Here is a 19058-nt window from a genome sequence, read left to right on the forward strand (position 1 = left end):
CCGCCTGCTTCTCTCTGACAAGAGAATGAAATGTATTCAGCACTCTTTGCATACAGTCTCTCAGTGACCTCCCTTATAAAGCAGTGGATGGTGAACTGGGAGATGTTGCAAATAGCCTGGAATGAGCCCGGCGCATAAATGTTGATGGCCACGATCACCTTGAAAGGCATTGGTATTGCCGTCCTCGCCCTGCTCTGAGGCTGCAGTTGTGCTGCAACAGGTGGCTGATTTCAGTGAGCACCTCCTTAGTAAAACGGAGCCATCGCATACACTGTTCCTTGCTGAGGTTGAGGGAGAAGAATTGCTCCCTGAACACCCTGGGTGGATACGGCCTCTTGCTGAGAGTTCTTCTCCCCTCCTCCTCCTTCTTCCTCTTCCAGCAGCTTGTCCTGCTTTGTGTCGCCTCTGCTTATTCTCCCCGTCATGCTGCAGGTCAAAAGGGGGATACAAACTACTGCACCCATGTCTGGAAGCAACTGGTCTGAGCAGAAGCCTAGCAAGTCAGTACCAAGCCCTTGAACACGTGTCACACCACTCCCCGTAGACTTTAGGCAACTTTGAAGAACTCTCGAGAGCATCAAACACTTTTGCAAACTCAGCTACAGCTGGTGATGATCCGATTAAATAGCGCTGGTGGGGGTCCTTCCTGCTGCTGAACGACTGTTCAGCTATGCGAGTTAAAGAGAGGGCATTCGCTCCAGCATTGAGGTCGAAATTGGCAGCGTTGGTGTCAAATCAGTGACCATCTGCTATTCTGGATACTTCCGGCAAACGCTCTCTGTGCTGAAGCTAGCACCCTAAATGTCCTCACCAAAATGGCGTCCTGTGTGGCCTGCACTTGAAATATAAGGTGCTGCTCGGATGCCATTTTGGATACCAAACGGCCCCGATAGCGCCGAGAAATTGGGCACTACGAATTTTGCAGCCATTGACTGCTCCATGACACAGTATATTAGTGTACTTTAGGGACGCTTCAATTTACAGTATAATATTGTACTATACGCACTTTGAGTGCTCCATGACACAGTATATTAATGTACTATAGGTACATTGAGACTTCCATGACACATTATAGTAATATATTTCAGGAACATAGAATGCTCCATGGTACAATATAATAATGTACTATATGGAAATTGAGATCTCCATGGCACAGCATTTTAATGTACATTAGCAGTCCATGACACAATATGTTAATATATTATAGGTACATCAAGCATTCCATGGCACTGTATTTGAATGCACTATAGGGACATTGACTGCTCCATGACTCATTATATTAATGCACTATAGAGACATAGAGCAGTCCATGCCACCGTACTGTAATGTACTGTAGGGACATCAAACTCCACATGGTATGGTATATTAATGTATTATAGAGACAGTGAACTGTATATTAATATACCATAGGGGCATCAAGATGCCCAAATACATTATATTAATCGGACATTGAGTACTCCATGGCACTGTATATTAATATAGCTCAGGGACATTGAGCATTCCATAATACAGTATATTAATGTATTATAGGGACAATGATTGCTCCATGACACATAGTATTATCGGGACTTTGAGCATTCCATGACACAGTATATAAATGTACTATAGGCTCAATACCATCCCATCACACGTATATTAATGTATTATTATGGAAACTCAGATCTCCATGGCACAGCATATTCATGAACATTAGAGACATCACTCATTCCAAAACACAGTATATTAATGTATTAAAGTAACATTGCTCATTCCATAACACAGTATATTAATGTATTAAAGTAACATTGTTCATTCCATAACACAGTATATTAATTTGTTATAAGAACATCGAGAAGACTATGTCACTGTTTACTAATATACCATAGAGATTTTGAGCATTCGATGTCATACTATATTAATGTACAATAGGGACATTGAGCGCTCCATGTCACAGTATATTAATGGACTAGAGGGAAATTGAACATTCCATGGCACATATATTAATGCACAATAGGGACATCAAGCACTTCATGGCACAGTATATTAATGCTCTATTGAGCTATTGAGTGCTCCTTGACATAGTATATTAAGAGGCTTGAGCACAAAAATCTAGATTGACACTCCAGTGCAGTACTGAGGGAAAGTTGCACTGCCAGAGGTCCCGTCTGCCCTCTCAGGTGGACGTAAAAGTTCCCAGGGTACTATTTTCAAGAAGAGCAGGGGAGTTATCCCCAGTGTCCTGGCCAATATGTATCCTTCAATTAAAATCACTAGAACACCACTATCTGTCATTATCACCTTTCTGTTTGTGGGAGCTTGCTGTGCGCAAATTGGCTGCTGCATTTCCTACATTACAACAGTGACTAAACATCAAAAGTACTTCATTGACCGTAAAGTGCTTTGCGACATCCGGTGGTCGTGAAATGCACTATATAAATGCAAGTCTTTCTTCTTTTATATAGGGACATTGAGTTGTCCATGGCACAGTATATTAATGCATTATCGGTACATCGAGCATTCCATGCCACCGTATAGTAATGTACTATAAGGTCATCAAGTATCCATGGCATAGTTTTTTAAGTACCATTGGGCCTTCAAGCAGTCCGTGACCCAGTATAGTAATGTATTATAGGGACAGTGAGCATTCCATGACATTGTACACTAATTGACTATAGAGACATCAAGTGCCCCACGCCACAGTATATTAATGTACAATATAGATATCAAGCATTACATGGCACAGAAATATTAATATTCTATAGGGATATCACACATTCCATGTTATTGTGTATTAATGTACTATAAGGACATCGAGCTCTCCATGAAACAGTATATTAGTGAACTATAGGGACATTATGTGCTCCATTTCACTGCACAATAGTGGACTAGAGGGAAATTGAGCATTTTGCGACACTGTATATGAATGTACAATGGGGACATCGAGCATTCCATGACACCGTACATTAATGTACTGTAGGGACATTGAGCTCTCTATCTCACAGGGTATATTCATGTACAATATGGATATCGAGCTCCCCACATCACAGTATATTAATGTACCATAGGGACATCAAGCATTTCTTGACACAGTATATTAATATAAAATATGGACCTTGAGCGCTGGGTGTCACAGTACATTAATATACTATAGAGACGTTGAACATTCCATAACATAGGAACAACATTGGAATATCCACCTTTCAATTAGATCATGTCGGATCTATATCTTACTTCATCTATCTGCCGTGTTTCTGTATCCCTTAATGCCCTTACCAAGTAAAAATCTAGCGGTATCAGTTTTGAAATTTTCAATTGACTTAGATGGAACAGGTTTTTGTGGGAGATAGTCCCAGGTTTCAGCTTTCATTTGTCTGGGGAAGTGCTTTCTGACATAAGAACATAAGCATAGAAGCAGGAGTAGGCTATTTGGCTCCTCGAGCCTGCTCCACCATTCAATAAGATCATGGCTGATCTGATCCTGGCCTCAATTTCACTTCTCCGCCCGCTCCCCATAACTCTTGACTCCCTTATCTTTCAAAAATCTGTCTATCTCCACCTTAAATATATTTAATGACCCAGCCTCCTCAGCTCTCCAGGGTAGAGAATTCCAAAGATTCACAACCCTCTGAGAGAAGAAATTCCTCCTCATTTCTACTTTAAATGAGCAACCCCTTATTCTGAAACTATGCCCCCTAGTTCTAGATTCCCCCCACGAGAGGAAACACTCTCTCTGCATCTACCCTGTTAAGCCCCATCAGAATCTTATATGCTTCAATAAGATCACCTTTCATTCTTCTAAACTCCAATGAATATAGGCCCAACCTTTCTTCATATGACAAGCCCTTCATCTCAGGAATCAACCTTGTGAACCTTCTCTGAACTGCCTCCAAGGCAAGTATATCCTTCCTTAAATAAGGAGACCAAAATTGTAAATAGAAACATAGAAAATAGGTGCAGGAGTAGGCCATTTGGCTCTTCAAGCCTGCACCGCCGTTCAATATGATCATGGCTGATCATGCAACCTCAGTACCCCACCCCTCTCTTCTCCCCATACCCCCTGATCCCTTTAGCCGTAAGGGCCACATCTAACTCCCTTTTGAATATGTCGAACGAACTGGATTCAACAACTTTCTGTGACAGAGAATTCCACAGATTCACAACTCTCTGGGTGAAAAAGTTTCTCCTTATCTCGGTCCTATGTGACTTACCCCTCATCTCTAGACTGTGACCCCTGGTTCTGGACTTCCCCAACATCGGGAACATTCTTCCTGCATCTAACCTGTCCAGTTCCGTCAGAATTTTATGTTTCTATGAAATCCCCTCTCATTCTTCTAAATTCCAGTGAGTATAAACCTAGCCGATCCAGTCTTTCCTCATATGTCAGTCCTGCCATCCCGGGAATCAGTCTGGTGAACCTTCGCTGCAAACCCTCAATAGCAAGCACATCCTTCCTCAGATTATTTACCAAAACTTAAGGTGTGGTCTCACCAAGGCCCTGTACAGGTGCAGTAAGACTCCCTGCTCCTATACTCAAATCCACTCGCTATGAAGGCCAGCATGCCATTTGCTTTCTTTACTGCCTGTTGTACCTGCATGCCTACCTTCAATGACTGATGTACCATGACACCCAGGTCTCATTGCACCTCCCCTTTTACTAATCTGTCACCATTCAGATAATAATCTGCCTTCCTGTTTTTGCCACCAAAGTGGATAACCTCACATTTATCCACATTATACTGCATCTGCCATGCATTTGCCCATTCACCCAACCGATCCAAGTCCCCCTGCAGCCTCTTAGCATCCTCCTTGCAGCTCGCACTGCCACCCAGCTTAGTGTCATCTGCAAATTTGGAGATATTACATTCAATCCACTCAGGTTATCCACTCAGGATTCACTCTGGAGCATCCACGATGCTGAGAATGACATGAATAGCACGTTTAGCAAGTTGTCTTACCGCAGGTAAAGAGTCCACAGCCAGATAGGGAATGGAAGACCAACAGGAAGAGCAGTGCAAGGAAGATAGTGCAGGGGTCCCCTGCGGTCATCCCCCTGCAAAACAGATACACCGCTTTGGGTACTGTTGAGGACGATGACTCATCAGGGGAGGGCAGCAGCAGCCAAGTTCATGGCACTGTGGCTGGCTCTGCTGCACAGGAGGGCAGGAAAAAGAGTGGGAGAGCGATAGTGATGGGGATTCAATTGTAAGGGGAATAGATAGGCGTTTCTGCGGCTGCAACCGAGCTCCAGGATGGTATGTTGCCTCCCTGGTGCAAGGGTCAAGGATGTCTCAGAGCGGGTGCAGGACATTCTGAAAAGGGAGGGTGAACAGCCAGTTGTCGTGGTGCATATAGGTACCAATGACATAGGTAAAAAATGGGATGAGGTCCTACGAGACGAATTTAGGGAGCTAGGAGCTAAATTAAAAAGTAGCAGCTCGAAAGTAGTAATCTCAGGATTGCTACCAGTGCCACGTGCTCGTCAGAGTAGGAATCACAGGATAGCTCAGATGAATATGTGGCTTGAGGAGTGGTGCACTAGGGAGGGATTCAAATTCCTGGGACATTGGAAACGGTTCTGGGGAGGTGGAACCAGTATAAACCGGATGGTCTGCACCTGGGCAGGACCGGAACCAATGTCCTAGGGGGATTGTTTGCTAGTGCTGTTGGGGAGGGGTTAAACTAATGTGGCAGGGGGATGGGAACCTATGCAGGGAGACAGATGGAAATAGAATGGGGGCAGAAGCAAAAGATAGAAAGGAGAATAGTAAAAGTGGAGGGCAGAGAAACCCAAGGCAAAAAACAAAAAGGGCCACATTACAGCAAAATTCTAAAGGGGCAAAGTGTGTCAAAAAGACAAGCCTGAAGGCTCTCTGTCTCAATGCGAGGAGTATTCGGAATAAGGTGGATGAATTAACTGCGCAAATAGCAGTTAGCGGATACGATGTGATTGGCATCACGGAGACATGGCTCCAGGGTGACCAAGGCTGGGAACTCAACATCCAAGGCTATTCAGCATTTAGGAAGGATAGACAGAAAGGAAAAGGAGGCGGGGTGATGTTGCTGGTTAAAGAGGAAATCAATGCAATTGTAAGGAAGGACATTAGCCTGGATGATGTGGAATCCGTATGGGTGGAGCTGCAGAATTCCAAAGGGCAGAAAACGCTAGTGGAAATTGTATATAGACCACCAAATAGTAGTAGTGAGGTTGGGGACAGCATCAAACAAGAAATAAGGGATGTGTGCAATAAAGGTACAGCAGTAATCATGGACGACTTTGAATAGACTGGCAGAAGATACTTAAATGGTTGACGGTGGATAAGCAATGACAAACATTTAAAGGTCACATGGATGAACTTCAGCAATTGTACATCCCTGTCTGGAGTAAAAATAAAACTGGGAAGATGGCTCAACCATGGCTAACAAGGGAAATTAAGGATAGTGTTAAAGCCAAGGAAGAGGCATATAAATTGGCTAGAAAAAGCAGCAAACCTGAGGACTGGGAGAAATTTAGAATTCAACAGAGGAGGACTAAGGGATTAATTAAGAGGGGGAAAATAGAGTACGAGAGGAAGCTTGCAGGGAACATAAAAACTGACTGCAAAAGCCTCCATAACTATGTGAAGAGAAAAAGATTAGTAAAGACAAACGTAGGTCCCTTGCAGTCGGATTCAGGTGAATTTATAATGGGGAACAAAGAAATGGTAGACCAATTGAACCAATACTTCGGTTCTGTCTTCATGAAGGAAGATACAAATAACCTTCCGAATGTACTAGGGGACAGTGGGTCTAGTGAGAAGGAGGAACTGAAGGATCCCCGGGGCCTGATAGTCTGCATCCCAGAGTACTTAAGGAAGTGGCCCTAGAAATAGTGGATGCATTGGTGATCATTTTCCAACAGTCTATCGACTCTGGATCAGGTCCTATGGACTGGAGGATAGCTAATGTAACACCACTTTTTAAAAAAGGAGGGAGAGAGAAAACGGGTAATTAGCCTGACATCAGTAGTGGGGAAAATGTTGGAATCAATCATTAAGGATGAAATAGCAGCGCATTTGGAAAGCAGTGACAGGATCGGTCCAAGTCAGCATGGATTTATGAAATGGAAATCATGCTTGACGAATTTTCTGGAATTTTTTGAGGATGTAACGAGTAGAGTGGACAAGTGAGAACCAGTGGATGTGGTGTATTTGGACTTTCAAAAGGCTTTTGACAAGGTCCCGCACAAGAGATTGGTGTACAAAATCAAAGTGCATGGTATTGGGGGTAATGTACTGGCGTGGATAGAGAACTAGTTGGCAGACAGGAAGCAGAGAGTCGGGATAAATGGGTCCTTTTCAGAATGGCAGGCAGTGACTAGTGGAATGCCGCAGGGCTCAGTGCTGGGACTCTTGACAATATACATTAACGATTTGGATGAAGGAATAGAGTGTAATATCTCCAAGTTTGCAGATGACACTAAACTGGGTGGCGGTGTGAGCTCTGAGTAGGACGCTAAGAGGCTGCAGGGTGACTTGGACAGGTTAGGTGAGTGGGCAAATGCATGGCAGATGCAGTATAATGTGGATAAATGTGAGGTTATCCATTTTGGGGGCAAAAACATGAAGGCAGAATATTATCTGAATGGCGGCAGATTAGGAAAAGGGGAGGTGTAATGAGACCTGGGTGTCATGGTTCATCAGTCACTGAAAGTGGGCATGCAGGTACAGCAGGCGGTAAAGAAGGCAAATGGTATGTTGGCCTTCATAGCTAGGGGATTTGAATATAGGAGCAGGGAGGTCTGAATGCAGTTGTACAGGGCCTTAGTGAGGCCTCACCTGGAACATTGTGTTCAGTTTTGGTCTCCTAGTCTGAGGAAGGACGTTCTTGCAATTGAGGGAGTGCAGCGAAGGTTCACCAGACTGATTCCAGGGATGGCTGGGCTGTCATATGAGGAGAGACTAGATCAACTGGGCCTTTATTCACTGGAGTTTAGAAGGATAAGAGGGGATCTCATAGTAACATATAAGATTCTGACGGGACTGGACAGGTTAGATGCGGGAAGAATGTTCCCGATGTTGGGGAAGTCCAGAACCAGGGGAGATAGTCTAAGGATAAGGGGTAGGCCATTTAGGACTGAGATGAGGAGAAACTTCTTCACTCAGAGAGTTGTTAACCTGTGGAATTCCTTGCCGCAGAGAGTTGTTGATGCCAGTTCATTAGATATATTCGAGAGGGAGTTAGATATGGCCCTTACGGTTAAGGGGATCAAGGGGTATGGAGCGAAAGCAGGAAAGGGGTACTGAAGGAATGATCAGCCATGATCTTATTGAATGGCAGTGCAGGCTCAAAGGGCCGAATGGCCTGCTCCTGCACCTATTTTCTATGTTTCTATGTTTCTAATTCCTTCGTCTAAATCATTAATGTATATTGTAAATAGCTGGGGTCCCAGCAATGAACCCTGCGGCACCCCACTAGTCACCGCCTGCCATTCTGAAAATGAACCATTTATTCCCATTTTTTGCTTCCTGTCTGCCAACCAGTTCTCTATCCACATCAATACATTACCCCCAATACCATGTGCCTTAATTTTGCACATTAATCTCTTGTGTGGGACCTTGTCAAAAGCCTTTTGAAAGTCTAAATACACCACATCCACTGGTTCTCCCTTATCCACTCTACTAGTTACATCCTCAAAAAACTCTAGAAGATTTGTCAAGCATGATTTCCCTTTCATAAATCCATGCTGACTTGGACCAATCCTGTCACTGCTTTCCAAATGCGCTGCTATTACATCTTTAATAATTGATTCCAGCATTTTCCCCACCACTGATGTCAGGCTAACTGGTCTATAATTCCCTGTTTTCACTCTCCCTCCTTTTTTGAAAAGTGGGGCTACATTAGCTACCCTCTAATCCACAGGAACTGAACCAGAGTCCATGGACTGTTGGAAAATGACCACCAATGCATCTACTATTTCTAGGGCCACTTCCTTAAATACGCAGTACTCCAGGTGTGGTCTTACCAATGCCCTGTACAGTTGGAGCAGGATGTCCCTACTTTTATACTCTATCCCCCTTATAATAAAACCAACATCCTATTTGCCTTCCTGATTACTTGCTGTACCTCCATGCTCATTTTTTTGTGTTTCATGTACAAGAACCCCCAGATCCCTTTTTACGGCAGCATTTTGTAATCGATCCCCATTTAAATAATAATTCACTTTTTAATTTTATCTACCAAAGGGGATAACTTCACATTTTCCCACATTATACTCCATATGCCAAATTTTTGACCACTCACTGAGACTATCTATATCCCTTTGTAGATAGAAACATAGAAACATAGAAAATAGGTGCAGGAGCAGGCCATTCAGCCCTTCTAGCCTGCACCGCCATTCAACGAGTTCATGGCTGAACATGAAACTTCAGTACCCACTTCCTGCTTTCACGCCATACCCCTTGATCCCCCGAGTAGTAAGGACTTCATCTAACTCCCTTTTGAATATATTTAGTGAATTGGCCTCAACTACTTCCTGTGGTAGAGAATTCCACAGGTTCACCACTCTCTGGGTGAAGAAGTTTCTCCTTATCTCGGTCCTAAATGGCTTACCCCTTATCCTTAGACTGTGACCCCTGGTTCTGGACTTCCCCAACATTGGGAACATTCTTCCTGCATCCAACCTGTCCAAACCCGTCAGAATTTTAAACGTTTCTATGAGGTCCCCTCTCACTCTTCTGAACTCCAGTGAATACAAGCCCAGTTGATTCAGTCTTTCTTGATAGGTCAGTCCCACCATCCCGGGAATCAGTCTGGTGAATCTTCGCTGCACTCCCTCAACAGCAAGTATGTCCTTCCTCAAGTTAGGAGACCAAAACTGTACACAATACTCCAGGTGTGGCCTCACCAAGGCCCTGTACAACTGTAGCAACACCTCCCTGCCCCTGTACTCAAATCCCCTCGCTATGAAGGCCAACATGCCATTTGCTTTCTTAACCGCCTGCTGTACCTGCATGCCAACCTTCAATGACTGATGTACCATGACACCCAGGTCTCGTTGCACCTTCCCTTTTCCTAATCTGTCACCATTCAGATAATAGTCTGTCTCTCTGTTTTTACCACCAAAGTGGATAACCTCACATTTATCCACATTATACTTCATTTGCCACGCATTTGCCCACTCACCTAACCTATCCAAGTCACTCTGTAGCCTCATAGCATCCTCCTCACAACTAGCATTCCCACCTATCTTTGTATCATCAGCAAATTTGACTATGTTACACTCAATCTCTTCACCCAAGTCATTAATATAAATTGTATATAGTTGAGGCCTCAGCACTGATCCCTGTGGCACCCCACTAATTACAGTTTGCCAAACTGAAAATGACCCATTTGTCCCGACTCTCTGTTTTCTGTTAGTTAGCCAATCCTCTATCCATGCTAATATATTACTCCCAACCCCTGAGCTCTCATCTTGTGCAGTAACCTTTTATGTGGCACCTTATTGAATGCTTTCTGGAAATCCAAATACATGACATCTACTGGTTCCCCTTTAGCAACTCTGCTCATTACATCCTCAAAGAACTCTAACAAATTTGTCAAACATGATATCCCTTTCATAAAACCATGCTGACTCTGCTTGACTGCATTATGATTTTATAAATGTCTTCCTTAATGATGGACTCCAGCATTTTCCCAATGGCAGATGTCAGGCTAACTAGTCTATAGTTTCCTGCTTTCTGTCTCCCTCCTATTTTAAACAGGGGTGTTACATTTGTGGTTTTCCAGTTTGCTGGGACTTCTCCAGAATTCATGGAATTTTGGTAGATTACAACCAATGCAACCACTATCTCTGCAGCCAGTCATTTTAAGACCCCACGATGCAGGCCATCAGGTTCAGGGGGCTTGTACACCTTCAGTCCCATTAGTTTGCCTAGTACTTTATCTGTAGTGCTAGTGATTGTTTTAAGTCCCCCTGCCAATAGCTCCTTGATTGTCAGTTATTAGGATGTTTTTAGTGTCTGCTACCATGAAAACTGATACAAAATATTTGTTGAACATCTCTGCCATTTCCCTTTTCCCCATTATTAATTCCCCAGTCTCATCCTCTAAGGGACCAACATTTACTTTAGCTACTCGCTTCCTTTTTATATACCTGTAGAAACTCTTACTGTCTGTTTTTATATTTCTTGCTAGATTACTCTCATAAGCTATCTTCTCTGTCTTTATCATTTTCTAATCGTCCTTTGCTGGTTTCTAAAAATGTCCCAATTCTCTGGCCTGCCACTGCTCTTCACGATATTGTATGCCTTTGTTTTCAATTTGATACCATCCTTTACTTCCTTAGTTAGCCACGGATGGTTCATCCTTTTCTTACTGGAATAAATCTTTCTGAGCGTTATGAAATATCTCCTTAAATGTTTGCCACTGCTTTTCTACAGTCTTACCCTTTAATATATTTCCTAATCCACTTTAACCAACTCTGCCTTCATACCTTTGTAATTGCCTTTATTTAAGTTCAGGACACTAGTTTGAGACCTAGCTTTCTCACCCACAAACTGAATTTGAAATTCTACATGCTATGATCACAGTTCCCAAGAGGATCCTTCACTCCAAGATCATTAATTAATCTAGACTCGTTGCACATTACCATAATCTACTCCCTGGTTGATCCCACAACGTATTGTTCCAAGAAACCATTCCACATACACTCTACCAACTCTTCCTCAAGGCTACCTTGCCAATTTGATTTGTCCAATCAATATGAAGATTAAAATCGCCCATGATTATTGCTGTACCTTTCTTACAAGCCTCCATTATTTCTTGATTTATACTCTGTGCTACATGTGGCTACTGTTTGGGGGTCTGTAGACCACTCCCACCAGTGACTTCTTTCCCTTATTATTTCTTATCTCCACCCAAACTGATTCTACATCTTGATCTTCTGAGCCAATATATTTTCTCACTACCGCACTGATCTCATCGTTTATTAACAGAGCTATCCCACCTCCTTTTCTTTTCTGCCTCTCCTTACGAAATAGTAAATACCCATGACTATTTAGTTGCCAGCCTTGATCACCTTGCAACTACATCTTTGTAATGGCAATCAGATCACACCCATTTATTTCTATTTGTGCCGTCAACTCATCTATCTTGTTACGAATGCTTTGTGTGTTCAGATATAGAGCTTTTAATGTTGTCTTATGTGTATACGCTCTGTCACTACCTGTCACACTCTGGTTATCATTACCTCTATCGTTACCCTGCACTTTTGCCTTCTCCTTTCTCTTTGACTTTTTTAGTTTCCGCTCAGCAGATCCCCTCCCCCACTATTTAGTTTAAATCCCTATCTACAGCCCTAGTTGTTTGATTCGCCAGGACACTGGCCCCAGCCTGGTTCAAATGAAGTCTGTCCCGACGGAACAGCTTCCTCCTATCTCAGTACTGGTGCCAGTGCCCCATGAATTGAAATCCATTCCTCTCACACCAATCTTTGAGCCACGTGTTCATCTCTCTGATCCATTTACCCTATGCGAATAGGCTCAGGTAATAATCCAGAGATTATTATCTTTGTGGTTTTGCTTTTTAATTTAGTCCCTAGCTGTTCATACTCCCTCAGCAGAATCTCTTTCTTTGTTCCACCTATGTCATTGGTACCTACGTGGACCACGACAACTGGATCTTCCCCCTCCCACTCAAAGTTCCTCTCCAGCCCAGAGGAAATATCCTTACATGTCCTGATGTCCTGGCACCAGACAGGCAACACAGCCTTCGGGACTCATACTCTCGGCTGCAGAGAACAGTATCTATCCCCCTAACTATACTGTCCCCTACAACTATCACATTTCTTTTTACTCCCCCCACTTGAATGGCCCCCTGTACCATGGTGCTGTGGTCAGTTTGCTCATCCTCCCTGCAGGCCCTGCTCTCTTCCACACAGGGGGTAAGAGCCTTGAACCTGTTGGACAAGAGCAAGGGCTGATGCTCCTCCATCACTATGTCCAGGGTCCCCATACCTGCCTTGCTCGTAGGCACACCTTCCTGTCCCTGACCAAAGAAAAATTTTAAAATATTTAACTTAAGGGGTGTGACTGCATCCTGGAACACAGCATCCAGGTCATCTCCCCCTCCCTGATGTGTCGCAGTTTCCGCAGCTCGGATTCCAGTTCATCAACACGGAGCCGAAGTTCCTCGAGCTGCAGCCACGTACTGCAGATGTGGTCATTGTGGAACTCAATGGTGTCCTGCAGCTCCCACATGTAGCAGCAGTGGGCATCATCCCTGAATGGCCTTGCTCTAACTTTATGGTTATGCCCTCTTGTCCTAGACTTCCTCACCAGAGGAATTTGTTTCTATTTTCCTGATCAAATTATTTAACCTGCTTAAACACCTCAGTTAGATCACTCCTGAATCTTCTATACTCAAGAGAACATTTATGTTCTATACAAACATTCAGTGCTCCAAGATACAGTGTATTAATGTACTATAGGGACAACAAAGATTCCATTATATAGGAGCAACATAGGAACATACAAACAGGAGTAGGCCATTCAGCATTTCGAGCATGTTATGTCATTCAATTAGATCCTTTTTTTTATTCGTTCATGGGATGTGGGCATCGCTGGCAAGGCCAGCATTTATTGCCCATCCCGAATTGCCTTTAAGAAGATGGTGGTAAGCTGCCTTCTTGAACCGTTGCAGTCCGTGTGGTGAAGGTACTCCCATGGTGCTGTTAGGGAGGGAGTTCCAGGATTATGACCCAACGATGATGAAGAAACGGCGAGATACTTCCAATTCAGTGTGGTGTGTGACTTGGAGGGGAACTGGTAGGTGGTGGTGTTCCCATGCGCCTGCTGCCCTTGTCCTTCTAGGTGGTAGAGGTCACGAGTTTAGGAGGTACTACCAAAGAAGCCTTGGCGAGTTGCTGCAGTGCATCTTGTAGATAGTACACACTGTTGGAGAGATGGAATTTTTAATTTGGTGGATGGGGTGCCAATCAAATGGGCCGCTTTGTCCTGGATGGTGTCGAGCTTCTTGAGTGTTGTTGGAGCTGCACTCATCCAGGCAAGTGGAGAGTATTCCATCACACTTCTGACTTGTGCCTTGCAGGTGGTGTAAAGACTTTGGGGAGTCAGGAGGTGAGACATTTGTTGCAGAATACCCAGCCTCTGACCTGCTCTTGTTCCAACATTATTTATCGTGTGTTGGACCTCGTCATCGATGTCTGCCCTTGCTGATAGTTGGCTCCCGAGGTATGGAAAATGGTTCACGTTGTCCAAGGTCGCGCCATGAATTTTGATGACCGGCGGGCAGTGCTGTGTGGCGAGGCCAGGTTGGTGGAGGACCTTTGTCTTATGGATGTTAAGTGTAAGGCCCATGTCCCCAGTGTGCCAGCACAGCATTTAGTCACCTGAGGGAGAGAGGGGAAGACCAGGTCCTCAAATCTGGCACCAAGCTTAAGGTCCACGGCACAGTAGTGATACCCGCTCTCCTATATGGTTCAGAGACATGGACCATATACAGCAGACATCTCAAAACGCTGGAGAAGTACCACCAGCGCTGCCTCCGCAAGATCCTGCAAATCCAATGGGAGGATAGACGCATCGACGTCAGTGTTCTCGTTCAGGCCAACATTCCCAGCATCGAAGCACTGACCACGCTCAACTAGCTTTGTTGGGCAGGCCACATCGTCCGCATGTCTGACACAAGACTCCCTAAGCAAGCGCTCTACTCGGAACTCCTACACGGCAAGCGAGTCCCAGGTGGGCAAAGGAAACATTTCAAGGACACCCTCAAAGCCTCCTTGATAAAGTGCAACATCCTCACCGGCACCAAGAAGTCCCTGGCCCAAGACCGCCCAAAGTGGGGGAAGAGCATCTGGGAGGGCGCTGAGCACCTTGAGTCACGTCGTCGAGAGCATGCAGAAAACAAGCACAGGCAGTGGAAGGAACATGTGGCAAACCAGACTCCTCACCCACCCTTTCCTTCAACCACGGTCTGCCCCACCTGTGACAGAGACTGTAATTCCCACATTGGACTGTACAACCACCTGAGAGCTCACTTTTAGAGTGGAAGCAAGTCTTCCTCGATTTCGAGGGACTGCCTATGATGATGATGATGATTTATCATGTCTGATTTATATCTTACCTCCAGCTACCTGCCTTGGTTCCGTATCCTTTAATACCATTGTTAAACTAAAATCTATCAATGTCAGTTATGAAATTTTCAATTAATGAAGCCTTAACAGTTTTTAGTTGGAGAAAGTTTCAGATTTCGTGACGATTATGTGAACAAATGCTTTTTGACATCACACTTTAACGGCCTAGCTCTACTCTTAATGTTATTCCAACTTGTTCTGGACTCTCCCATCAGAGGAAATAGTTTATTTCTATCTACCCTATCAAATTATTCAATCATCTTCAACACCTCAATTACATCACCTCTTAATCTTCTATACTCAAGGGAATACAAGCCGAGTCTATGCAAACTGTCATCATAATTAAACTCTTTTAACCCAAGTATCGTTCTGGTGAATCTGCGCTGCACCTAATCAAAGGCCAATATATCCTTCCTGAAGTATATTAATGTACTATAGGGACATGGAGCATTCCATGATACAATATATTAATGTACTATGGGGACACTGAACATCCATGACACGGTACATGAATGTTCCACAGTGTAATGTAATTGCTTCATGGGTTCTTTGCTTAACACATTGCTATTAAGAACTAGTTGGTTTATTAGCGAAGGTTTAACAATCACAGTACACATTACCAGTTCATACACTAGGCTCACAACCACCTACCTCATCGTGGATCCCCCAAACCCAACTGGCTGGGGTTTTATTGAGTCTTGTGAATATCCTGTGACTGGCTAAGCCACTCACAATTCAACAGATCTATAAACCTGTGAGCATACTCACAGGTGCATACATTGCACACAGGGATATAGAGAACACCATGACACAGTATATTAATGTACAATAAGAACATTGAGCATTCCATGACATAGTATATTAATCTACAATAGCGATATCAAGGGCTCCATGACACAGTAAATTAATATACTATAGGGATGTTAAGAATTCCATGACAGTATATTAGTGTACTGTAGAGCTACCGAGTACTTCATGGCACAGTATATTAATACTGTATGCAGAAATCGAGCAATTCAAGGCACAGAATGCTAAGGTACTATAGGAACAATTGCTCCATGACACAGTATATTAGTGTACAATAGGGACATTGAGTATTCCATGGCACAGTATATTAATATAGTATAGGGACATGGAGCATTCTATAACACAGAATATTAATATGTTATAGGGCCTTGGATTCTATGTTTTTTGACATCACACTTTAACAGTTGAGATCTACTTCTAAGGTTATGCTTACTTGTTCTGGACTATGTCATGGTATGTTAATGTACTATAGGGACACTGAGCATTCCATGATACTTTGGCCCGGATTTTGTGGTGGGTAATGATGGTGAACTGTCAGCGTTCGCCGTCATTTCTCCTCTGAAATTGATCGCAACTTCAGGATTTAGCGCATGCGCATCTAAATACGGAAATCATGAAGTGATCGTCAGTCATTTACTACTCCGACACAGGCTGCACTAATGTACTGTGGGGCATTGAGCATTCCATGGCACCGTATATTACTGTACTATATGTACATCGAGCATTCCATGGATCAGTAATTTAATATATTATAGGGACATCGAGCGCTCCATAACATAGTATATTAGTGTACTTTAGGGACATCCGGCATTCCATCCCTCAGTATTTCAAAGTACTAAGGCACATTAACTTCTCCACGAGTCAGTTTATCAATGTACAATAGGGACATCAAGACCCCCATGGCACAGTATATTAGGGATAGCAAGTACTTCACAGTATATTAATATACTACAGATATTGAACATTCTGTGGCAAAGAATATTCATGCACTAAAGGGACATGGACCACTCTATGACACAGTATATTAATGTACTCTGGGGATATCGAGCTTTCTATGACACAGTATATTAATGCACTATAGGGACATCAAGAATTCCATGGCACAGTATATTAATGCACTGTAGGGACATTGAGTGCTCCATGGCACAATATATGAAGTATAGGGAAATTCCATGACATAGGAACATCATAGATTCTTAGGAACAGGAGTAGGCCATTTGGCCCCTTGAAGCTGTTCTATTAGATCAAGCCTGATCTAAATCTTAACACCATCTAGCTGTCTTGGTTCCATGTCCCTTAACACCATGGTCAGTTTGTTCATCCACCCTGCAGACTTAGCCCTCATCCACACAGGCAGCAAATGCCTCGTACCTGTTGGATAAGGGCAACGTCCGAGGCTCCTCCAGCACTGCACCTCGGGTTCCTATAAAAGGCCCAGCGGGAGCTCGAATACCAGCGGCAGTTGGGGAGAGGCGGGAGCAGCGTCGGAGCGGCCTATAAAAGGCCCAGCGGGAGCTCGAGAGTCAGCGGCAGTTGGTGAGAGGTGGGAGCAGTGTCGGAGCGGCCTATAAAAGGTGTACCGGTGCAGCTACAGCGGAAGAGAAAGCAAAATAGAAGTATAAAGGAATCAAAAGGTGACGTCACAGCCAATGGGGGTAAGTGATTAGCTGGTGATTGGTGAGTAGCTTTTCTTTTTATTTTTTATATCAGTAAGTGAACTGTAACATTGTTATTACCAATTTAAGGGTATCTAAGGGTTAAGGCATAGCAGGAGAGATCGGTCACATGATATGCTCCTCCTGTACCATGTGGGAACTCAGGGACACTTCCGGTGTCCCTGACGACTACGTGTGTGAGAAGTGTATCCGCCTCGACCTCCTGACGGTCTGCGTTGCGGAATTGGAGCTGAGGGTGGATTCACTCTGGAGCATCCACGATGCTGAGAATGACGTGAGTATCACGTGTAGTGAGTTGGTCTTACCGCAGGAGAAGGGTCCACAGCCAGATAGGGAATGGAAGACCAGCAGGAAGAGCAGTGCAAGGAAGATAGTGCAGGGGTCCGCTGTGGTCATCCCCCTGCAAAACAGATACACCGTTTTGAGTACTGTTGGGGGGGATGACTCATCAGGGGAGGGCAGCAGCAGCCAAGTTCATGGCACCGTGGCTGGCTGTGCTGCACAGGAGGGCAAGAAAAAGAGTGGGAGTGCGATAGTGATAGGGGATTCGATGGTGAGGGGAATAGATAGGCGTTTCTGCGGCCGCAACCAAGACTCCAGGATGGTATGTTGCCTCCCTGGTGCAAGGGTCAAGGATGTCTCGGAGCGGGTGCAGGACATTCTGAAATGGGAGGGAGAACAGCCAGTTGTCATGGTGCACATTGGTACCAACGACATAGGTAAAAAAAGGGATGAGGTCCTACGAAACGAATTTAAAGAGCTAGGAGCTAAATTAAAAAGTAGGACCTCAAAAGTAGTAATCTCGGGATTGCTACCAGTGCCACGTGCTAGTCAGAGTAGGAATCACAGGATAGCGCAGATGAATACGTGGCTTGAGCAGTGGTGCAGCAGGGAGGGATTCAAATTCCTGGGGCATTGGAACCAGTTCTGGGGGAGGTAGGACCAGTACAAACCGGACGGTCTGCACCTGGGCAGGACCGGAACCAATGTCCTAGGGGGAGTGTTTGCTAGTGCTGTTGGGGAGGAGTTAAACTAATATGGCAGGGGGATGGGAACCAATGCAGTGAGACAGAGGGAGAAAAAAGGGAGGCAGAGGCAGGAGATGGAGGGGAGATGGGGGGGGGGGCGGTGGGGGGCGGAGAGGCCCGGGGCGGGGAACAGGAAGGGCCACAGTGCGGCAGAATTCTAAAAGGACAAAGGGTGTTAAAAAAACAAGCCTGAAGGCTTTGTGTCTTAATGCAAGGAGTATCCGCAATAAGGTGGATGAATTAACTGTGCAAATAGATGTTAACAAATATGATGTGATTGGGATTACGGAAACATGGCTCCAGGATGATCAGGGCTGGGAACTCAACATCCAGGGGTATTCAACATTCAGGAAGGATAGAATAAAAGGAAAAGGAGGTGGGGTAGCATTGCTGGTTAAAGAGGAGATTAATGCAATAGTTAGGAAAGACATTAGC

General features: G+C 44.3%; 1 protein-coding gene across 1 annotated transcript in view; it reads right to left on the reverse strand.

Annotated features, from left to right (window-relative positions):
• Positions 1–19058, reverse strand: part of lhx4 (LIM homeobox 4) — a 120104-nt gene that overhangs the window by 40692 nt on the left and 60354 nt on the right. The window lies entirely within an intron of this gene.

Source organism: Pristiophorus japonicus, chromosome 8, assembly GCF_044704955.1.
Source record: "Pristiophorus japonicus isolate sPriJap1 chromosome 8, sPriJap1.hap1, whole genome shotgun sequence".
Taxonomy (NCBI): domain Eukaryota; kingdom Metazoa; phylum Chordata; class Chondrichthyes; family Pristiophoridae; genus Pristiophorus; species Pristiophorus japonicus.